This window comes from Trachypithecus francoisi, unplaced genomic scaffold (genome assembly GCF_009764315.1).
Source record: "Trachypithecus francoisi isolate TF-2019V2 unplaced genomic scaffold, Tfra_2.0 Lachesis_group15, whole genome shotgun sequence".
NCBI lineage: Eukaryota > Metazoa > Chordata > Mammalia > Primates > Cercopithecidae > Trachypithecus > Trachypithecus francoisi.
This window is the reverse complement of record NW_022681460.1, coordinates 6,033,050-6,057,926: the sequence shown is the minus strand read 5'-3', so window position 1 is coordinate 6,057,926 and position 24,877 is coordinate 6,033,050. Positions and strand designations below refer to the sequence as shown.

General features: G+C 39.7%; 1 long non-coding RNA gene across 1 annotated transcript in view; it reads left to right on the top strand.

Annotated features, from left to right (window-relative positions):
* The first annotated feature begins 1,631 nt into the window (after positions 1 to 1,631).
* LOC117097969 overlaps positions 1,632 to 24,877 on the top strand; it is a 44,127-nt gene continuing 20,881 nt past the window's right edge. Inside the window, exon 1 of the long non-coding RNA XR_004443120.1 lies at positions 1,632 to 1,762. This is a non-coding gene — a long non-coding RNA (uncharacterized LOC117097969). The remainder of the gene's footprint in view (positions 1,763 to 24,877) is intronic.

Below are 24,877 nucleotides of genomic sequence, written 5' to 3'. Positions count from 1 at the left end.
ACATTAGTGTTCTGGCTGTTAACATTCTGGGATCTGAGAGGAAGAAGACAAAAAGGATTGTTGTCATCATTTAAAATTGTCGGCATTCCAAATGTGAACATTCATGAGCTATCCTTCTTTCAATGTGACACTTCTGTCTCCAGCCGTCCCAGAGACTCTCTGTTTTGCTGTCACCCATACGCAGTGGTCTCTTTGTGTGGGATTTGGAAAAGGTTTTAAACAAGTTCTTAAGAGCATTTCCAAAAAATTCAACTTTTATCTCTGAAATTCACTTTTAACTCCCAAGGCACTTGAGCCCACTAATTTGTGTGTTTTTATGGGGTGGGGAGTATTCATTTACAGTGTAAATTAGATGACTTTTTAGCTTTTCCCAAGGCCAGTTTTTATTTTCCTTCCTGGCTGTGCTATTTCAGTTGCAACTCGTAAACTTGTGCTCCAGGTTTCAAAACTAGGTTCTTTCTGTTTTTATAGATTGATGGTTTAAAACATATATTTCTTGTTATCTTAGAGGTTTTGAGAAATATATAAATAAATATATGTTTTAAGCCCATAATCTTTAATATAAGATCTACAATTTATTTAGCTGCTGTCACTGTGCTTATTTTTAAATTCAACCAAATAAAATGAACAAATATAAAACAGATATAAAGTTGTTAAAAATATTATTAAAACTGTATAAAAATATGATTTACTTTTGTCTTCAAACCGCGTTGTTTTCTTAATGGACATCTATATTTTGTTTACATAAATTAAACACTTTCTGTTTAAACATAGAAAACAAATTAAAGGGCTAATTTTTTAAAACATTAAAAATATTTTAAATTTGAAAATGCTTAAAATTTATTTCAATTTATTTGCTCCTTTTTTGTAATTTAACTCTAATTATTGGAAACTAGGACTGCTATACTATGCTGTGAATTCTGTTATTTTAATTATCATATCACGTAAATAACTAATTTTGCTGTGTAAATTTTGGGCAACTCACTTTGTGAGCTGTATCATATTTAAATACTTATGAGAAACAGATCAAAGCCTCGATTTTTACAACTGTATATAAATGATTCTATCCTGGGAAATTAAGTAAAAGTAAAGTTTTCCCCAAATATTTGACAGTAATTGAATCAAATACACCAAACCTTAAATCCAGTCTTTAAAATAGATGAACCTCTTTCTCATGGCAAAAGAGAGGGAAACAATGGACCACCCACCCTCCTTCTTCTCAAAAGGAATACAGGCACTAATGAGAAAATTCAGTGGCACACACTTTATCAATAGTTTCAACATCTAAGTTTTTTCTGTATTTCTTTTTGGCAAGGGACAATTACCAGAAAATAATAGTTTTCAGACATTTTCAAAGCCTTTAGTTAATTAACTTAAACTTCTCCATTTGGAATTCAATTGTAGTCATTGCAAGTGGTGTCCACAACTCATCACAAACAGATCGATTAAAAGATGAACTATCTGCTGTAATAGAAAAATGGCCTGCATGTTGCATATCTAGTAATTTTTCCATTCCTTTGAATTACCAATATCACTGGAAGATCTTCTTATAGGACACCGAAAATGGTCTTTCCATGTCTTCTAATATCATCACAGGAGTTTTCATTTTCTTCTTTGCAATTGTTGAGTTACTTTGCGGAAGACTCATCATCTTCAGTTGAAATACTATACTCGAAGAAGACTTCCCACAAGATCATGAACAAACATCGAAAAAAGAATGGCAGCACTCAGACTGTGCGTTTCAAGGTCCTCGCCAGCACAGGTTAATGAACACTAGAATTATATAATAAAAGAGAGAGACAGATCCTCAAAGATATCCCGATTTTCATCTTTTATTTGATAAGAAAGGAATCGAAAGCCCAGGTAGTTAAGTGCACTTTCTGACATCACTCAGCCTATCTGTAAAAAGGTGTTCCAAATTATTACCTGGTCTGTGTTCTCTCAACATACAGCTTTTCAAAAGCCATATTCTGTGACTCTCAACAGATTAGAAATCATTGGTATGACTTGCAAAAATGGGACCGGTCAAAATATTCTAAAAATGCTCTAATTAATAAAGTTAATTAACTGTAATGCTCTGGACCTTCAGAGTTTTAAAGCTAGAAAACTGAAAATTTCTTGAGCAGTTTCTGCCTTCGGGTTCATAGGTTGGCATTTTACTTTAAGGAGGAGAGTCTTTTTGTTCTGGAAAGACTGAATTGAGTGGTCGTTTTGGCTGTGAGAATTTAAAGATGTTAAATTTGTCAGGAGCCTGAGGCTTATAAACTATCAGGGCATAGGGTAAGTGGACCTCCAGCCCAATGTTCTTATTTCCTTTCACATACCTGGGAGCAATGAGCTCTTGTAGGGTCAGAGTGATGGTCACAGTGATGTCGTCCACTTGTGGTTAAAAGTTATCAGGACAAGTCTGAGGGCTGGATAGCTCTAACTGAGGCCATATCACAGAGAAGGACAATTGAGAACCCTAGAGGAAAGACACTCAAAGGGAAAGGGGAGTCTGAATGTGGACTTCCATCTCAGGCAAGTAGAAACTGGATCTTTGCACTTCTGTCTTGTTGGTGCCAGACCCCGGGTTTTCTTAGCCACCTCTTTGTGGTGTTGGGGCATGTCCCGGAGAAAATACTGTATGCAAGTGTGCTGAAGTCACCTGTGAGCACCAAACATGGTGGAACTGATTCCTGTCGCTTTGCTGTGGGGTGCTCTTGACTGAACATGAACTTGAAAGGAACATGATCTACTAAGTGAATGATCAGCATCTGCAGCAGCGGTCAAAGAACAGGGAGGTCTTGTCAGCAAGACCCATGAGCTGGCCAGACCCTGTCTAAGGAAAACACAGGACATCATGGCTCTCCTGGCACCAGAGCCCGCAGTCAGGGTCCTGAGAGTGCTAGAAGTGATTGAGGAGGCCGGTGCTGGGCTTGCTGAGTCAGCCATGTGGGAGTTCACCACCCGTCCACTTCACTGAGAGCCTTCAACTGGTGCTTAGAAATGAATTCTTGAACACATGGAGGCAGTCCTTGGAATTTCAGGGAGGAGAAGCCCAGAAAAGAGAAAAAAAAAAAATTGGCTTCTAGTTCATTTATAAGATGGAAACTATTATCAGAATATGTTGTGTTTTCAGAAAGAAGTGACTGTTTCTTTTCTCCCCCTGGCTGGATGAAGCTTGGAATGCATGTTCTGCAACACAACGAAACTTCTTCCATCATAGCTTTTCCATGGCAGCATTCCCACAGCAAGCTCACATGCTGCCCCAGAGGACATGAAACACGGTGTGCTTTGGCACTGATCGCTGTAAAAACTGGAAATTTGGAAGAAAACTGGAAAACAAAACAATTACTGAGCACCTGCCTTATGCTAGTTGTTGTTCTGTGTGCTTGGGAGACACGAGTGCAGAACAGACAACAGAGCCCCGCGGTGGGGTAGATTGCAGTTCTTCCTCATCCACGTTGGCCATCCTTCCCTAAGGACAGACCATCTGTTTCCCTTCAGTCTCTTCAGGGAGTGGTTCATGTGACCTTTGCTCCATGGTATCTAAAGTCACAGTAGCATATGTCAAGATTGAGCCCACACTAGCTTGGATCTCAGAGTGACTTTGATGAGCAAAGTCTTGTTCGATTTCTGCAGGGAAAGGAACCCCGAGTAGGAAGCTGCTGAGGTGTCCGTGCTAGTCTGCACAGCCACTCTGGACTGATACACTCCCAAAGCAGAGATGACATTTTAGTGAGAACAGACACAAGTAAGAAAATTGAAAGGCAGATATGAATTTAAAAGAAGTAGATCAAGGTAAGGGGCTTAGAAATGAGACAAGATGGGAGAGGGGAGTACAGTTTCAAATAAGGTGGTAATTACGGTAGATCTCCATGAGGAAGTCACATTCAAGAGAAAGAGTATTTCTTTTAGACTTTAAATAGAACTTTCGTTTTCCCTCCAAAACTGTTATTAACAACTTCACATTTCAGTACACTAGGTAGTCTATATTTTTTCTTATATTTGGCTCTTCTTTTTGTCCAAGTCAAACACACATTGAACATTTTTAACTACTCTGAAGGTGCAAGACACTGGTGATACCACGATGGATGAGACAGACTGGAATTCTGGGCTCATAGCTTACGATCAGATGTTGGTACAGCTTCCTTCATGGGGGTGTCCCCTAGCTGGCTGACTGGGTCCTATTTCTAATCTCTACTCAGGGAGATGCTTCTGGCAGGCTATGTCCCCATCAGCATCTGGTTCTCAGGAATTAGTTTTTAATTGCACAAAACCACCCCATAGTGGCTACACGGTCTTTGTCCAGTTTTGCTCTCGCACTGGTGCGCTGCGGTACAGGACCCACTTTGTCTTTTGGTTCTATCTCAATCAGCCAAATATTTAAAAGTAGGTCTTTGACATCTGCTCTGCAATTAGTGACTACTCACTTTCATATTTGTAGCTAACTGAGCCTACCCCAAACTATATGGAAATAGCATTCCATTCTTCCAGAACTAAACTTCATTCTTATTTCAAGTATGCATTCAGCTTGGCGGCTGGAGCATAATTTTGATTCGGTCCCTTTTCCTGGGGTTTTATCTAATCTCTGGAGACTGAAGGAGTCGTATTCCTGTTTCCTAGGCACACTGGGACCCCAGGAATCACCCAGGGATCTTTCAGGCCTGATCACTTAGTCATGGGATACAAACACAGCAATCTTCCGGACAGGGAGAGAGAGAGGCCGAGACAACGTGTGAGAAAGTAGGAGCAGGTAAAAGTGGGTTGTGGACAGGTCAGAGTCACCCAGAAAGTGCAGACTGAGGGGATTGAAATCCAACATCTCTATAAACCCTACTGGTTATGGAAAACATCCCCTCAGACTAGATTTGTACCCTGGAATGAAGCCAGGCATGCTGGGACCTTGTGACAACAGAGCCATTTCTATTCTGGGGTCTCTACCTGAGGAAGGACCAAACAGGCTCCCTCTGTTCTAGGATTTTTTACCTGCTCCAGGGCTTCCCTCACTGCTCTCCCTCCCCAATGTGGGCAGGAGCACCAGGTGCTGAGCCCACTTCTCAGGGGATGCAGTGTGCACACATTTCTCACCTCCCCCTTCCCAGTCCTGAGGACCCCATGTCATTTCTCTTTGTGTGTGATTCTGGCCACTGGGAGAGGGGCAGCCTTGCCCTGAGCTGCACACCTACTCCTAAGGCCTGCTTCTGTAGCACCAAACCTGAGCTCCAATCACATCTCCGTTATATACACTCTGCATTTTCTCTGCAAGGAAATGAATGTAGAATCCCCTACCCCAGTTTTCCCAAATTGTAAGACAAGCATCACAGGTGATACTGAGTGGCTTTAGGAGGAATTCAGGCTCAATGCATTAAATGGTGTTGAGTCACATTGTGATAAAGTCATTCTCTTTTTAACTCTCTATCACTCCTGATTAGACCAAAGAGAGAAATATTCTGCTGGGATACCCACGTTCATAAAATCACCCAAGTATACTCACTATCTCTCTTTTTAACATAGAGAGTAGGGGCACAGACTCAGACTTTCACTGAGAACAGTATTTAGGTAGAAATTAATAGCCTTCTTTTAAAAATTTCACGTAGTTTATGCTTACCTTCTACTTAAAATAGAGTGAGATGCACCTTCCCTTTTAGTTTTGTGTTGTTAAGTTTCCTTTTTGAAATAATTTTTCATGAAATAAGTGAATTAAGAGAAAAAAAAGAAAGCAATGAAAGCATGCAGGTTCTTCACTGAGATGGTGAAAATCATGTAGGAGGGGAGGAAGTAACTAAAGTTTATGAAATATTGCCTTGGCTGCCTGCCTTGGGAAGGGAAGTGGTACAAGGAAATTCAGGAGACTACCATTAACATTTCCAAATAGTTTATTTCCATGGGAATGAAAGCAAATTTTCTTTCTTTGGAAAGAAAATATTTCAAATTGTTAAGACTTTTTCAAAAAATCCATTCTTGCCATTCAAAAATATGTCTACTTCTCCTTAGCCAAGTCCCACCCAATTACTTTCAGAGACTTAACATTTGCTTCAAATGCACCTCATGAACCCACCCATAATGCACTTCTAACTCACTCCTTCATCACTGAGTAAACCAACCAGGTTGCACATGGGCTCCCCAAACCTGAAATTCGGCTGTCCCATGCTTATGAGTAAGTACATCTAAGTGAGAGTGCCCTGTGGGCATTTGGATGTATGATCTGAAACTAAGTAATTACCATAAAGGTGTAATTAACATCACCTTGTTCATGGAGGACATGGTGAAAGGGAACAATGAAGGAACGAAGATAAAACCCTATGGTAAAAAAATAGTATGAAGGGACAGCTGAAGGCTGGGTTAACGAAATATTGCCTTGGCTGCCTACCTTGGGAAGGGAGGTGGCACAAGTTTCTAGACAAAAGGAAAGATAAAGGGTCCCTTTCCTCCATTATTTTGATTCCACTTTTGCCAGAACATTGTTTCATGAATTATTCTCTTTTTAGTTGAGATCCTCATCCTTTCTTGGTCTCCTGGCTATGTTCCAGCAACCAAGAATTGAAAACACCTCTTCAGATCCCTGTTGTCCTTGGTGGGCGTGGGGATCTCCGGTGGTGGTCATCCCCTCAGGATAATGGCCAGTTTCCCCACTGTCCTGCTCAGCTAAATGTCTTAGAAGATTGGTTTGCATCTACTCTCCCCTCTTCCTGCAACTGGGATTCTCTCCTCCCCTCTCCACTGAAATTTCTTTTTCTACAGCCACCTGTGATCTCCTAATCACCAGTTGAATGCACGTTTTTATTTCTCCCTTCTTGATCTCATTGATTTTCTGTTCCTCTGGCGCTGGTCACGCCTCTTCTTTCTCACATCTGCAGCTCTGTGCTATCCTGCTCCCGCTTTCTCCTCATCCCTTCCATGGAAGCCCTCAGCTATCTCTTCACACTATTTTTTTTTTTACCATATGGTTTTATCTTCTTTCCTTCACTGTTCCCTTTCACCATGCCCTCCATGACCAAGGTGATGTTAATTATATCTTTATGGTAACTACTTAGTTTCAGATTATATATCCAAATGCACACAGGGCACATTCACTTTGATGTACTTACTCGTAAGCATGGCAAACACAACATATTTAAATAGGTCTCTTCATCTTTCCCTTTATGACAGATTCTTCTAACCCATTTCTTATTTACTTTGGTCACACTAGAACCCTCAATATCCACAGCAAAAAAACAGAGAGATTTTTTGCTCAGGAAGCGCAGGGGATGGGACAATCCCCAGTTTCTTCCTCCGGTAAAAACATCACATTCCTCCCTGTAATGGTAGTTTTTGTTTTTAAATAATGATAAGGTGCTTGCCCTCTTTCTTGTTATTTTTTAGACATGATTTCCTTCACACACTAACACAGCATCCTTTATGTTGAATCATATATTACATTATGTGGCTATAATATTTTCCCAATGTACTCTCCTTTTCCCATTCTTATTGTCTCCCTTCCTAGCTCAGTCACAAATAATCTTTCTCCTAACTGCATTAATAGTGTCTGACTCAGTCTTCTCTTCCATCCTCCTATGTACATACCCTTCATATACTAACAGCAAAATAGGGCCCTCCATTCTGTTGCTCCCTGATGCTAGAAGCATCAGTTAATCACAAGTCAAAGCCTAAATCCCAGGACAACACAGAAGATGCCACTACTCATCTCTTCTTTCCATGCCAGCCTCATTTTGAGACTCTCTGGTTTACCAATATGCTCCCCAATACCAAACTGATTTTTGATCCCTGCATCCCTATCCCCACCATTGTCATCATCGGCATTTCCCTCCACTGCCTCAATCACTTTTCCTTGTTCTTGAAGAATAAACTTTGCTGTTACTCCTCCAAGAACACTCCCCAAACCCCAACGCAACAGACCCCAGCAGGCAGGGCTCCCAGTCTTTGAGGTCCCATTGGATTTTGTGCCTAGTTTCATCAGAGCACTCCTGCATGCTGCGGAAAATCACCTGTGTACCCTCCTGTTTCTGCATCAGACTGTGCCCTCCTCAGGGAGAAGTACTCTTTTATCCCGAGTCCTCAGCAAGTTGCTTCCTACATGCTAGGCGCTCAATAACTTTGTAAATATTCCTTCATACTATTGTATTATTTGATAACAATGAGGCATTGTTACATAATTAGGGATGTTGAGATAATATTTCTCAGAATTCTTAATAATATTAACATAATAATAAGGCCATATGGCCACTATCATAATTATTCCACTCTGTCATTGTGCAAACCCAGCCGGGGGGTAAATGAATGGGCATGGATGTGTTGTACACAAAACTTTATCCAGGCTAGGAGCTGGATTTGGCCCACAGGCCATAGTTTGCAAACTCCCCATTTGGTAGATCAGAAGGTACAAATATGAATCCCTGCCTCGCTTTATTGAGGTATAATTGACAAATAACATTTGCACGTATTTAAGATGTATAATATAATGGTTCAGTGAGTTAGACTTTTTGAAAGAGAAATTCATATGTTCCTTTTTTTGTTGATTTAACATAAGCCAACGTCTTATTTTTAATTTTTTCAAATTGGTTAACTTCTGTATTTTGGAAATAAGGTCACATGCTCTTTTAGTATAGTGCTAGACAGAACTATGAGTTTAAGAGATGACTCTATAAGATCACTGTCTTTTGTTTTAAGGGAAAGCACTATGTGGAACTTATTAAAAATGAATAAAAATTAAAGCCATGTATGTTAGGAAAATACTATTCCAGTTTTGACTGATAATCACTTTTTCTCTGGGAACTTAATGGCTGAAAAGAAAATGAGAGATAAGCAAATTCCAGTGTTTTCATAACTCGGAAAAGCAAATACTTCATATGGATCAACTGCTGCTAAATTTAATAAGAAACATCCAGTAACCCTCCCTGTTAATTTAGTAGAACATCACCTTCCACAAAAAAACACTAAGTCTGTTCTGTGTGTTTTTTTCCTGCTTACTTTGCCATCAAAAGGAAAAGAAAACAATAATAATAGTTCAAAAAACTTTAATCTCTAGACATGCTACCCTATTCTGCTACTTATATGTATCATTTTTCATTTAATGTCTTTTCTGTTTTCCTTTCTGTCTGAGAAAAGATTGTTTACCTGCCAAACTCTGGGATTGGAGACCTGTGCTTCTTCAACTATTTCAGAGAATATATGTGATAAGACACAGCTCTTTTCCAGATCAAAAAGCAGCCCACGGGGACTTTTCTATAGAGTGTTAGAAGCCACTTAATAACTCCTCTTAGAGCAGTCCTCACACACTCTCTTCAAACAATTTCCTTTCATTTTTCCGAGAAGATACCATCTACGACATTTCTTTTTCCATCTGCAGTGTTTAGAGGCATTGTGCATATTGTTCACCATCAATGACCTTCCAATTAGAATTTGTCACTCTCTTTCCCCTGGAATCTGCCAGTTTAAGAATATCTTCTTTCTCAAGAGTGAAAGTCTCATGCTGACAGACAATAGAGCCGCCCAACATGCATTTTTGTTCCTCTCTGAGCCTGGACATTTAGGTCATCTATTTTTTCCTGTCTCTAGGGCTTTTTTCTCCTTCCTAATCTAACAATAACTATATTCATATTTTCTCTAGCATGTGCTGCAATATCTTTCCCCACAAAGTTTCGAGATCTTGAACAAAGATCAATTTATTAAATTAATCCACATGAGGAAAAGAGGACAGAGAATTACCATGTCACTCATATGACTAAATATAAAAATGTTTGATGTTTATCAGAGGGGACAGGAAGCACGGGGGATGGGACAATCCCAGTCTCTTCCTCTGGTAAAAACATCAAACTCCTCCCTCTAATAGTAGTTTTTGTTTTTAAATAGTAAGGTGCTTGCCCTCTTTCTTGTTACATTTTAGGCTAGGGAATCAGGGAAAAAACCTCTTTAATTCCAATTCCAAGAAATACACTAACAAAAATTTCCCATAGGCCCTAATATTTTCCTTTTGGATCCCTTTTTAGAGGCAAGGTTTTGTTCAAAGCATCTTTCATAAATTAAGGAAAGAAATAAACTAGGAATATGAGTTACAAAAGTGTAAGTCGCGTTTTTGCTTTTTTCAATGTGGTTTCTTCAACATGTTACTTACCTCTTTAATTTCCCTTTCACTGACTTCTCCAGTCTAACTTAAAAGATAACTTGAAAAGTATTTGTCTGACCCTAATATTTCTAATTTTTTGCTGTTGTTTTTCTGAGTGAAGCAAGATACAGAAGTTGGTTGTGACCCAGAATAGCTCACCTGATTACAATGATCATTTCTTTCAACTTTTCAACGTCTTTATGAAGATTAAAATGTCAAATCAGACGCAAATTTTAGTAGTATAGCTAACTGACTTAGTTAACTTACTATTTACTGCATAAGGACAAAATATAAAATAAGTTTACAAGATTCTTGGACATAAACTTTTGAAAATTCTAGGGGCACGGTAGGGAGAGGCAGGATCCAGTGACTATTTCAACATCTCTGAGGCAGTGAATTGAATTACATTTGTTGATGAAGACATAAACGGGTAAGACTGTTTATGTGGGTAAAATGCTTACTCTCAGGAGAGAAGATGGATTTCTGAAAGCTTTTCCTACTTTCTTTTTATGTTACTGTGAGTTCAATATATGGAGAATATTACTTTAGATGTGAGAAATTTTGCACATTTTTAGACAGGAGTAGCAAGTGCGACTCCTTTTTATTACAGAATTATTAGATCAAAATACGGGGAACTTGGATTGTGTTATAGGAAATATACAAGTCAATTTTAAGTTGAAGTCATGCTAAAATCGAGAAATGTGCAAAATAGTTTAATCCAGTGTCAGTGTTTTAAAACACAAAGGTATTAATGTCAAATTGGGAAAATACACTATGAGAAAAAAGCTATTATAAATTTTCCATTTTACCTGGAAAGTTGATGTCTTCATACATTTTAAAAAATAGCCCTACGTTCATCTGGAAAATACATTATTCAGTTTGCACAAAGAGTGTCTGACACAGTATTCAGCAAATAGTACGCCCTTCATAAGTGTTTGTGAATTGAGTGGACAGAACACTTTGTGGATTTCAATCATCTCCTCTCTCCTCACCAAATTAAATCTTAGCTAACAACAGCATCCCCCAGGCTCAGCAGCTGGAATTCATCCTCTGGGGAGAGCGGCATCGAGAGGCAAAGTGAAGGAAGCCTTCAGAAGTGCGCTTCAAGTGCCAAAGCAACATTGCAAGGCGAAGGGCTGCAAATCCTTGCTGTGTGCTTTCCAGGAGGTGCCATTCTGTAGCTGAAGTGGCATCCCTCTCCTCGTGCTAATTTTCCGGATCTCTAGTCTTTCACATTATGGTTGATCCGATATCAACACATTTCTATAACTAGATTGCTTGAAACTTGCTCAAGTTTGACCTGTGACCTTCATTTATGAAAAATGGATATGCTTGCTTGCTCTGCACTGACACCGAGCATGTCCAATTAATGCTTACATTATAAAGAATGTGCAAACAACACAAATGGAAATTAAATCCTTTTCACTCTCCGTCTGCATCTGAGCATTCATAAATTGAAATAAGTGTGAAAGAGCTGTCCTCAATCAATTTCAGCTCCAGTCCCTGACCCGATTATGCTATGCGTATCAATATATGTTCCCTTAATTAAATGTGGTTCAGCGAGCATTAATGGTATTTAAAAAAGAGAGAGAATTGGAGCCTCCTATTACTACCCATCATGTTGTTGGGAAAAACAATAGAGAGATTGATGAAAAGGATCATTGGCGGAAGGAAAGATGTTGTATACATTATCATAATGATCTCCTATGCTGAGTGATTTCAAAGTAAGACACTAAGGGTGTCGCTATTTTTTCCTCAGCAATTTCTTGCAAGGTCTAACGATTACAGGAAGAGGCAGAGCGGCTACATGAATTTCAGAAATTCAGTCCTGTTCTTGGTATTCCCACTATTCACTGCTTATTTTGACACTGCTACAAACATTTTCAAGCCTTTTCTGACACTCCATTTAAGCAATACAAGCAAGTTACTTCATAAGTTTCCGCTTTATTCCTGACAAATTTTTTTTTTTAATGTTCTTTCAGTGTGCTTTTTAAAAAATCATTTTACTTGAAGTTCCAGGATACACGTGCAGGACGTGCAGGTTTGTTCCGTAGGTGTACATGTGCCATGGTGGTTAGCTGGACCTTTCAACCCATCATCTAGGTTTTAAGCTCTGCATACATCAGGTATTGGTCCTAATGCTCTCCCTCCCCTTGCCCTCCACCCCCAACAGGCCGGGGTGTGTGATGTTCCCCTCCCTGTGTCCATGTGTTCTTACAGCTCGACTCCCGCTTATGAGTGAGAACATGAGGTGTTTGCTGGAAGCCATCATCCTCGGTGTGCTTTTAAGCAGAGCTAATGTCTCTCTTCTTTCTCCTTGCTATCTAATTTCCTTCTTTCTTTTCTACTTTGTTGTCTGCAGAGCCAGCAGAATGACTTCTGCAGAAGAAACAGTTGTTGATGATGCTAGAGCCCACGGGGAATCCGTGGCTTCCAGAGGGTTTCTTTCCCATCCGTACTCCTGATGACGGCAGGCCCTACACTGAGTGCTGCTTTCATCAGTGATGTGCTGCTAGTGGGGTTAGAAACCGCTCATTAGAGGGTCTCACAGGGATAGCTCTTTAGTCACTTTACTTTGGAGCCTGGAAGATTAAGATCTGACAGACAGGAAGAGCCACATATTGACTCAGAGGGAGGTAGGAGGAGAAAAGTAGAATAGAATTTCCTTGGCTGGGTTATAGTCCTTTTGCAAAAAGATGTGGCTGCAGCACCCACTGGTGTAATTGCCAGTGCATGGTATTACCTTTGGTAGCCGTATGCGGTAAAGAGCTGCCATGTATGACAAAGCAAATCTTGAAGGGGAGGTAAGAAAAGTAAGAATTGATTACACCTGAAAGGACTGGCTTCAGAAAATGAACCAGACTCCCTATGAGTACAAGAAAAATGACAGACACCTGCTTCTTCTCACCCCTGGGGGCTAATTCAGTCGTGAGGTAGAGAATTGTATTATAGGAAAGCTCAAAATTGATGTCAGGGATCTGTTGGCCTTGGCTGGTTCTAAATGTGTCCTGAGCAAAAAGATCTGTGGGAGGTGGAGCAGAAAGAACAAGGCACCTGGTTGCTCACCACAGATGTCATTTAGAGGAATAACTTGGCACTTCTGGGAGTCCCACAATTGCATATTTTCTTTTCTTTTATGAAGGATACTCCAAATTAAAGAAAACTTAGATTTTTGGTGACCTAAGGAACTAGATTTGATTAAATTAGTTTTAATTGTCATGAGGAAGGCTATGGACAGTTTATGTCCTATTTTTTCTTAGTTTTTGATAACCAAATATATACCAGCTTAGAGGAAGGACATGGTGGATGCATAGCTGTTGTCTTCCCTGAATCAACTTACTTCTTTTCAGTATTTTTTATCTTCAATTCTCCCTCTCCATTAGCTGTTTCTTGTCAACATTTAAATGTTTGTAACTCTGCAGCTTAATAAAAACCAAAAACATAAACTATATATGTCCAAAAGCAAAAGAGAGACAGGAAGAAAGAAAATGCCCCATGAGTTGATCTAAATGCCAGTCTTTCCTTTTTAGCTGCCCGTAGCCTTCTCCTCCTCCTCTTCACAGCCAAGCTTCTTAAGAGACATGTCTAGTTGTTCCCTCTACATCTTTACAAGCCACTCACCCTGAAATTTGTTTTCAGTGCCTACACTTCCATCAAAAGTGTGCTCAACAAAACTGCCAATGACCCTGTTGTTAAATGCAAAGGGCAGTGTTTAATCTGTTTCCTCCTTATCCTTAGCAGCAGCCAACACTCAGTTTTTCCTGCTAAACCTTGGTTTCCACATGCCTCACTCTCCTGGCTGGCTTCACCCATCTCTGGCCACACCTTCAGTTTCCTTTGCGGATTCTTACCCTGGATCTTTTGCTGAACATCAGCATTCAGCTCTGAGAGTTCTCTTTTTCCTCTCTGCTTCATCATATTCACATCCATGGTTTCAATTATCAGTATTATGCTGATGATTTTTAAATCTTCATATGGCCAGCCAAGATCTCTTTTCTAAGATCCCAGCTCATATGTTAAAAAGCCTCACTGAGTAACTGAAAAACATATCTCACCTGTACTACGGTACAGGTAAAGATAAATGTGAATATGTCAGAGAGAAAACACAATCCTCTTCTACAAAATCATTCCCCTTCCCAATGGCTGAACAGAACTTCAAATCAGTTATACAAATCTAAATTCTGGGTCTCAGTATTTACTTCACTCTCTTCTCAACTCTCCACTCATCAACAGTTTTTACCATTGTATGTCTCTGAACTGTGCATATTCTTTTTGTCTCCATTGCAGCTTTATTTCTTTGGACAAAGTCAACATTATTCTGCATCAGCATTTCAGTGATGATCTCCTCTTTCACTTTTTCATAAGCAGGTTTGCCCACATTTTACCCTCTGCATCCATTACTTCTCTAAAATGGTCACCTACCTGTGGCTGCATGGTTCCTCTGCTCTCTCCTGCCATTCTAGACCAATCTCTGGCCACTTCCCTATGATTTCAGCTTTACACCCATAGTGGATACTGTTTGGATGAACGGAGGCAAGATGGCGCACTTCCGGGTTCTTCATCCCCCCCAACTTTTCCCGCGCGCGCGAAAATGCAGCCGACGCCCGGGAAGGTGCAGACCAACTGGGCATGCGCCAGGTGACGTCAATCTGAAGAGACCAAGATTTACCTGGTCGCACCTGCGGAACGCCCCCGGACACGCCCGTGCCCCGCCTATCGCCCTCCCACTCCCAGAAAAGCCGCTCCGGACCAGTGCCAGGCGCGGACTTCCCAGCTTCCCCACTGCGGTCGGGACTGTCGGAATTCCGTCCGAGAGCAGCATGGAGAACTCTGGGGGCCTCATTTGCCGGAGGCCAACAGACCTCTCCTTACCCACCTTCTTCCCCTGAAGCTAGGTGACCAAAATAAACTTGCAGTTTTGCTCCTACCCTTGCCTAGTCGCTGGTTCCTTTGCACCCGATCTGGTGGTCTTAGAAAAACAAGTCAGATACTCTTTAAAAATTAGACCTTTGCATTCTGCCTTAAAGATATTTTTCCTTTACTTTGCCAGTATTATTTCTACTTAATGTGTTTTGTCTCTGTGTCCCCATCTAAATCTCAGGTTGATTTGTGATCCTGGGTGTTGGAGGGACCTAGTGGGAGGTGATTGGATCACTGGGGCAGATTTCTCCTTTGCTATTCTCATGACAGTGAGTTCTCAGGAGATCTGGTTGTTTAAAAGTGTGTAGCACTTCCCTACCCTTCACTCTCTCTATATCTGTTGCCAACATGTGAAGATGTGCCTGCTTCCCCATCATCTTCCAACATGATTACAAGTTTCCTTAGGCCTCCCCAGCCATGCCACCTGTACAGCCTGTGAAACTATCAGTCAATTGCACCTCTTTATAAGTTACTCAGTCTTGGGTAGTTCTTTATAGCAGTGTAAGAATGGATTAATATAGAAAATTGGTACCAGAGTAGTGGGGCATTGCTATAAAGATACCTGAAAATGTGGAAGTGACTTTGGAACTGGGTAATGGGCAGAGGTTGGAACAGTTCAGAGGACTCAGAAGAAGACAGGAAGATGAGAGAAAGTTTGGAATTTTCTAGAGACTTTTGGAATGGTTGTGGCCCAAGTGGTGATAGTGATATGGACAGTGAAGTGGCTGAGGAGGTCTCAGATGGAGATGAGAAACTTATTGAGAACTTGAGTAAAGGTCACTATTGCTGTGCTTTAGCAAGGAGACTGGTGGCATTGTGTCCATGCTCTAGAGATTTGTGGAAATTTGAAGTTGAGAGAGGTGATTTAGGATATCTGTTGGGAGAAATTTCTAAGCAGCAAAGCATTCAAGAATTGGCCTGGCTGCTTCTAACAGTGTGTGCTTTTAAGAATTCACAAGGAGATGGTCTAAAATTGAAACTTATATTTAAAGAGGAAGCAGGGCATAAACATTTTGAAAATTTGCAACCTAACCATGCAGTAGAAAAGAAAAACCCATTTTCTGGGGAGGAATTCAAGGCTGCAGAAATTTGCATAAGTAAAGAGGAGCTGAATGTTAATAGCCAAGACAATGGGGAAATGCCTCCAGGGCATTTCAGAGACCTTCACAGCAGCCCCTCCTATCACAGGCCTGGAGACCTAGGAGGGAAAAATGATTTTGTGGGTCCGGTCCTGGGCCCAGATGCTCTGTGCATCCTTGGGACATGGTGCCCTGCATCCCTGCTGCTTTAGCTCTAGCTATGGTTAAAAGAGGCTAAGCTATAGCTTGGATGATTGCTTCAGAGGGTGTAAGCACCAGGCCTTGGTGGCTTCCATGTGGTTTTGGGCCTGTGAGTGTGCAGAATGCAAGAGTTGAGGTTTAGGAACATTTGTCTTGTTTTCAGAGATGTATGAAAACGCCTGGGTGTCCAGGCAGAAGTCTGCTGCAGAGGCGGGGCCCTTATAGAGAACCTCTACTAGGGCAGTGCAGAAGGCAAATGTGGGGTTGGAGCCCCTAAACAGAATCACCACTGGGGCACTGCCTAGTGGAGCGGTGAGAAGATGGCCACTGTCTTCCAGACACCAGAATGGTAGATCTACCAACAACTTGCACTGTGTACCTGGAAAAGCTGCAGGCAATGCCTGTGAAAGCAGTTGCCGGAATTGTATCCTGAAGTGCCACAGGGACAGAGCTGCCCAAGGCCTTGACAGCCCACCCATTGTGTCGGTGTGACCTGAATGTGAGACATGGAGTCAAAGGAGATTATTTTGGATCTTTAAGATTTAATGACTGTCCTGCTGTGATTTGCAGACTTGCACAGGGCCTGGAGCCCCTTTCTGTTAGCTGATTTCTCACTTTTGGAATGAGGGCATTTACCCAATGCATGTATCCCCATTGTGTACTGGAAATAACTAACTTGATTTTTACTTTACAGACTCATAGGCAGAAGGGACTTGTGTCTCAGATGTAACTTTGGACTTGGACTTTTGTGTTAGTGCTGGAAAGAGTTAAGACTCTAGGAGACTGTTGGGAAGGCATGATTGTGTTTTGAAATGTGAGAAGAACATGAGATTTTAGAGGGGCTAGGGGAAAAATGAGATGGTTTGGCTCTGTGTCCCTACCCATATCTCATGTTGAATTGTGTTCCGGAATGTTGGAAGGACCTGGTGGGAAGTGATTGGATCACTGGGGAGGACTTCTCCCTTACTGTTCTCATGATAGTGAGTTCTCACAAGGTCTGGGTTTTGAAAGTGTATAGCACTTCCCCATTCATGCTCTCTCTCTGTTACCACCATAAGAGACATGCTTGCTTCGCCTTCTCCTTCCACCATGATTGTAAGTTTTAAAGATCTGGATTTTGAAAGTATATGGCACTTACCCCTTCATGTTCTCTCTCTCACCACCATAAAAGACATGCTTGCTTCCCCTTCTCCTTCCACCATGATTGTAAGCTTCCTGAAGCTTCCTCAGGCATGCCTCTTGTATAGCTTGTGAAACTGTGAGTCAGTTAAACCTCTTTTCTTTATATATTACCCAGACTCAGGTAGTTCTTGATAGCAATGTGAAAAGAGACTAATACAGTACTTATTCTTCAAAATTTGTTTAAATGACATTTTTTTATAAGCAAAGCATAACATCTCTTTATCCACACCCTAATATGTTCCCTAAAAATGTTTCCTGCTGTGTATTGCTATGATTCTTTTAAACTTCCTAATGTTTTATCATCAATTTTTGTTTAATTGCCTATTAACCTATAGTGCTTATAAAAGAAAGAAATCTTAGCAGTTATTAACAGACAGCGCTATGATTATAGTTGAATATGGCATTCACTCAAAGGAAAAATCATGTAAAATTATCATTTATGTTTATATTTATTGATATGGGAAATATTTTTAATAATTTTCTATAATATTCTTGTCAAGTGAAAAAAAAATAAGGTTCAATATAGCAAGTGCACTATGCTCCATTGATTAATAAATAAATTTGCTTTAAAACCAGGAAGGAAAGCAACACTTCCAGAATGGTGGAGTGAGGACCTTGGCAAATAATACTCCCCAGCAAAGCCAACAAACATATTGGCAATGCTATGCTAAACGAGTGTTTTTAGAACTCTGGAAATTAACTAAAGACTTAAAACAGTATAAGGTGTTTATTCAAGAAAATCCGCTGAACCTTGGTAAGAACAGCACAGTCTGTGACAATTCATCTCCATTGACTCCCGGCCCTGTTTCCCCCAACTGCGCTCACTGGTGTTGAAGGCCAGCAACCTACAGCAACCAAACGGGACAAGTGGCATTTGAAGTTCCCCAGAAAATCTCATATGAAGTGCAATTTTACTATTTGGCCTGTCTCACAGTTCCCTGGAAAAATTCTATTGTTTTACACAACTTGACTCAGTGCTCTTTTTTCAGGGAAACCTTTATCCTCAAAGCTTTGGGGGAAACAATCAGTAGTGATCATTCATCATCCTGCTGCCTGGGGCCGCAATGCCAGTCAGGGCAAACAAGAGCCAAAAACCTGGCCAAAAACTTGAAAAAGGGAGACCTCTGGAATGACAAATTTAACCAAAAAAGAGTCATCCTTGTGCACTAATGACTACAAAACATGGTGGAAAGAAAGAAAACGGCTTAAATAAAATGAATAAAAAGACATCACCTGTTCATGGATCAGAAGACTTAGTATTATTAAATAGCAGTTCTCCCCAAATTGACCCATAATCCCATAATTCAGTGCTGTTCCTATTGAAATCCTAGTCTGTCTTTCTTTCTTTCTTTTTTTTGTTTTTTACAGAATTTGACAAACTGATCTTTTATGGAAGTGCAGTGACCCAGAATAGCCAAAACAACCTTGAAAAAGACAAAATTGGAAGACTCATACTTCCCAATTTCAAAATGTACTACAGAGAATCTGATTATTTCTCCAGTTTCTGAGTTTAATTGCAGTAAATACACTAAGCAACTGGTAGAAAGCCCATATTGGATCCTTGACCTAGGTAGTAAAGACGGTTTAAAAAGAAATGTCAAGTGAGCATCTCTATAGTGCTCAACCCGTCAAGATAATAAACTGAAAGCAATATTTCTTTACTCACCAAACTGTGTCTTTTTATTTATTTATTTATTTTTTTGAGACGGCTCCATCGCCCAGGCTGGAGTGCAGTGGCGTGATCTCAGCTCACTGCAAGCTCCACCTCCCAGGTTCACATCATTCTCCTGCCTCAGCCTCCTGAGTAGCTGGGACTGCAGGCACCCGCCACCACGCCCGGATAATGTTTTTGTATTTTTAGTAGAGACGGGGTTTCACTGTGTTAGCCAGGATGGTCTCGATCTCCTGACCTCATAATCTGCCTGCCTCGGCCTCCCAAAGTGCTGGGATTACAGGCGTGAGCCACCGCGCCCAGTCACTATGTCTTATTTTTATAAAGCTTTGCTTAAACTACCTATAGTGGATTATGCTGTCAACAACTGAGACAGCATATATTTATAAACATCTATGTCTGCATTGTAGAATCAAAATAAGATTTTTCATATGTTTTATTTTCTATTGTCTAATAAATATATGTTCATTATATGGGCAAGATAGTAAGATTTTAAGAGAGGTTTTGCTACATGGACTTCGATTGAATGGACTCTCAAATAATTCCCTTTACCCTGGATCTCACCTCTCATACCTCTCATTGTTGAGGGGGGATTAACTATTTTGTTTTTTTTTAAATGGAGTCTTGCTCTGTCACCCAGGCTGGAGTGCAGTGGCATGATCTCGGCTCACTGCAAGCTCTGCCTCCCAGGTTCAAGTGATTCTCCTGCCTCAGCCTCCTGAGTAGCTAGGATTGCTGGCATGTGCCACCATGCCTGGCTAACTTTTGTATTTTTAGTAAAGATGGAGTTTCACCATTTTGGTCAGACTGGTCTTGAACTCCTGACCTCGTGATCCGCCCACCTCAGCCCTCCAAAGTACTGGGATTACAGGTATGAGCCACCATGCCCAGCCAAGTGGGCACTAACTTTAGAGATTATCCTAGCCCTCTGTTTTCTTGCAGGGAAAGGCAACAGAGTAAAGACCAAATTCTGTCACTGAAGCGCTGGTCAATGGATTGAGTTTTGGCACAATGTAGAGTTGATTAGGGTCCATTACTGTGCTCTGGGTTTGGTTCTCTGGGCCTTTGGTTTCTCCTTCTGGGTCTTCCTTCTTTTCCGTGAAAGTAACTGAGTGGTTTTCTAACGTATAGCGATCTGGGTTCTTTCACGTGGTTACCGTCTGACAAAGGGGAGCTAGAATAGCTGCGAGCTGGCCAGACATCTTTCTTTTCAGGAGCCTTTCTTCTGATTTCTCTGCATAAGTGTGTTTGGGTTACCTTGTAGCATAGTAACTTCACAGCAGTAGGACTACTTACCATTTGGTTTAAGGTACCATAATGAGTACTCCAAACATCTAGTTAGATGTTGCAGTCCCTTTTCTGACATAGCCTCAGATTCAGACAGCAACATTTTGGATACTTCCTATTAGTTCAAATAAGTCAGAAGCCAAGATTCAAGGAGAAAGGACATAGACACCACCTCTGAATGGGAGGAGATCATGTTTGCGTTGTTGAATAGTTTATGGGATGGGATTTCTTGTTGGCTGCCTTTAGAAAAAACAACCTTCCACATGAAGTAATATAATATTGATTAACTTGTTAACATAGGCCTCACACGCACCATTGCTGGTGGCTAAAGAGTTGCTCCTTTGGGGCTTAGAACTGATTCTCACAAACAAATTGAATTTAGCAGAGGCACAAGTGTTGCTTTTAGTAGAATGTCTTTCAGCGTATAATACAATTCCAGTTTCATATTGGAGAGTGCAAACCCTCTGAATTGAGACATTCATAAAAAGACAAAGATGTTTACAAATATCCTAGGCAAATGGCTCAAAAAGGTGTGTTAGAATGCTTAAAGCAAGGTCAAGGCTCATGAACTCCAGGGCACTGGAGATATGGAGGCATACGCAAACATCTTGTCAGGTCATTTCCTTAAACTATAATTTAACCTCTGCTCCTATCTCAGAAAAATGATATCTTATTAGTTATTGCTACCTATGATTTAAAATATCATAACCTATTTTGGAGAATCTATGGAGAAAAAGAAAACACCAACCCTAGAAATACTGAGGAAATATAAGAAGCTATTGAAAATCTTTAAACACACAACAAATTCTTAAAGGGAGCTTACCAAAGGAGACTAGGGATATAGCAGGTCTCTTATAACATCTAAGATCAGGGTGGTAAGGAGCATAAGTGGCATGCGAATTGTTTATAAAAAGCATAATAATAATAAATAATAATTGTTACAAAAATTTTAAAATAGTATAAATATTATTATTATTTCACTGCCACCTCAATATTTTTGTTTTACTTTGCTAATGAAAGAATTGCTAGACGGTGAGTTAGTGCATATTCTAACCTATTGTTGTATTTGTTATTGGATCTCAGGTGCACTTGGTGACTGCAATGAGAATTCAATACTTTGATTTTAAAATATTCCTATTTGCAGAATGACCACTCTCCAAAGGTACAGAGTAAGATTGTTATTGATTAAACAATGCACATTTGACCTTTCTGGCTGGGATTGTAGGATTGGTACTCACAGGATCTTGCAGTAGCAAGGAAGTACACAGTTTTTTCATTCTAGAACCCCCTTATGCAGTGCTGAGGGAATTACCAGACTATAATGAAATGTAAATTAATTCCACACTCTTTGAGGTTCAAATAAAGTTCAGTGTGACAAGTCTTCTTCGTACTTGTTATACTGGAATAAGCCCTACTCTAATATAACAGATTCAAGCATTTTCACATTTCTTTTTCATTATTTAAAATAAATAACACTCCCTACTCTCTCCTATGTGATCACTGGCTTAAAACACATTCCCAAAATAAACTAAGATGACAAACAAAATCAATAATCCAATAAGGCTGAAGAAGGGCCGTTGCGTTCAAGGCTTTTTATGTACCCACTTCCCATTTGGTTTCAGTCATAATTCAAGGTGGTTCCTGTGAGTTACGAACTTCCGTCAGTGGAGAAGCTGGTTGGTTCATCCCGAGTTTTCCTGTCTGCATGCCTTTCACTCTGATTGAGAGCAGATCAGAGGATGCCAGATGAATTTCAGGGATGTACCTAGCCCTGGCCTTACCCAGTTATATGCATGCCACTGATCGTGATGCGGAATGTGGCAGAAAAAAAGTTTAAACACAAAAATGTCAGGTTGAAAATAAATACAGGGTAAAGGAAAAAATGTAATATCTAGATGTTAAAATTATCTTTTCTTCCAAAAAATGCTTTAAAAATTCTTATTGTTCCTATTTCACTCTTCTAACTCCTTATCTATCTCTAGCCTGAAAACCCCCAGACACAGGTCTTCAGGGGATTCACTTCGAGCCCACTGTCAATATATTCTTCCTCATTTGATTGTAATAACATCAACATCTTCTCCTGTGGTTTTTAGTTATTTTATACCTATAGCTTTATTTCTCTGAAGAACAGCTAATGTGAGGACTTCATCATTTGTAAAGGCTATTAAAACAATATATACCTATGAATCTAGTGTTTCGTGTATACATCCTATGTAAAATGAGGAATGTGATTTTGAGTTTATATAACTACTATACTCATACCTGCATTCATAAACATTGTACTCACATCTTAAGTTTCAAAGCCAAAGGGAATTCAGAAAAATGTAATGGATCCCCAATAAAAGAAGAGATGCACATTTTAAACAGAGAGTACAAAATCAGCATATTTTTATAACGAATCTGAATTTCATAAATGGCAGTTCCAGATATACTAAAATTGGCAATCTGTTATTACTTGAGTACATTTCTCTAACTCCTTTCCGAACAGAAAGATGCATACAGAAAGTACCTCTTTAAACTTACATTTGGATTATCATGAGGTACATATTTAAGACTTCTTGTTTTTGTTTGGTTTGCATTTAAAGTTTTGCTTTTAAAATGTAAGCAAACAGCCATTGAATAAAATGAGTGGTTTGGTGTTCAGCTACCTACTATGCACCCATAGTTATATTTAGATGCCTTTTTTGACGCTTTCAGAAAACTTGAAGCATTTTACTAATCGTTTGCCTGTGTATTCTACTGTGCTTGACATGGTAAAAGGCAAATTTTAGACAATGAAACATACCTGGATGTGACCCATACATGTAGCCATAAATTTATTCCGCTCTGCTTATCACAGGAAGAGCACATTCCAGACCACAAAAGTTACCTGGGTAGTTCAGTTGCTGATAGGAATGTGTTTAGAAAAATATTTTCCATGAAGCAATTTGTTTTTTCTTTTGTACTTTCAAGGATTAAAAGTTTTTTGCTTACGCATCTATGAAGGTGGCTTTCTGTTTTCCACATCTCTCTCTTCCAGCCCATCAATCATATATATAATTGGTACAACAATGATTATTTTTCTGCTCAAAGACATTCAATGTCTCACTATTGCTTACAGTAATATTATAATAACACCCAGCATGATTTTCAGGCATTCTGCCATGTGACTCTCTGAATTTTTGTTTCTTAACTATTAACTATTTTTATATAATAATTCACTGATATTGCATTTATTAAAACCAATATATTCATGTGAAAAAATTACAAAACCAATTAGTGAGCATAAGAGCTCACAATCAATAAGGAATAGTGGCATGCAAATAAATATTTCAATACAATGAAATGGGTACCATCATAGAGGAAAAAGTTATGTGGATGCATTAAGAAAGAGAATGTCTACATGAGTTGAAGATAACTTCCTAGGGAACACCTATTTTTTGAACTGTTAGCAATGGGTAGGAATTTATCAAGTCAACAATGGGCAAAAGGGTGTAGAAGAAGAAAAGGAAAAGGTGAACACAATATGAAACCATTAATTATATACCAAGTTCCAAAAATGGTCCCAAGTATGGCTATTTTTTCAAATGTGTCAAGGAGAGGAGTGATCAGAAATACAACTGTAGGAGAACATTAAAATTAGACAGAGAAAAATCCCATACTGAGAGCTGTCAAAAGTGTTTTAGTTGAGAAATGTCATAGTCCGATGACATTTGTGTTTTATAAAATAAAATATTGAGTAAAATAGAAACTGACCAGAAAAAGCATTAACTAAAAATCCAAAAGATTAATGAAAGGTGATTAAAATTACTCAGGCAAGAGATGAAGCAGTTAATAATTGGAATTGATTATTCATTAGAGGAGAAGAAAATACTTTGAAATAATTCTGAAGTATTTTATGGGACTCAATGATTGCTGAGATATGAAAACTGAGGAAGAAGATGGGTTGATTAATAATGACTATCAATCACTTTTCCTGACTAAGAGACAAGGTGAAAGATAATGCCATTGTAGAAGATAAGAACAGCAAGAGATAAAGTCAGTTTTGAATTCAAGAAGGAAATAAAATAATTTGGTGCTGTTTTCAGTGCTTCCTCCAAAATTAATGTGTTGGAACCTTAATCCCCAATGCAACATTGTTGACTGGTGGGAACTTTGAGAGGTAATAAAAATCATGAGGGCTCTGTCATCATGAATAGATTAATGCCTTTATTGTGGAGGTGGTTTGTTATAAAAAGTAAGTTCATCCCCCTCCTCTTACGCATGTTCACACTCTTGACTTTCCCTTATGGAATGATGCAGCAAGAAGGCCCTTGCCAAATGACCTTGGACTTCCCAGCCTCCGGAACCATAAGAAATCAATCTCTGTTCTTCATAAATTACCCTGTCTCAGGGATTTTGTTATAGCAGCACAGAGTAAGACATTTTGTTTGGGATATTTGGGGTTTGTGATGTCTTTGTAATTATTGG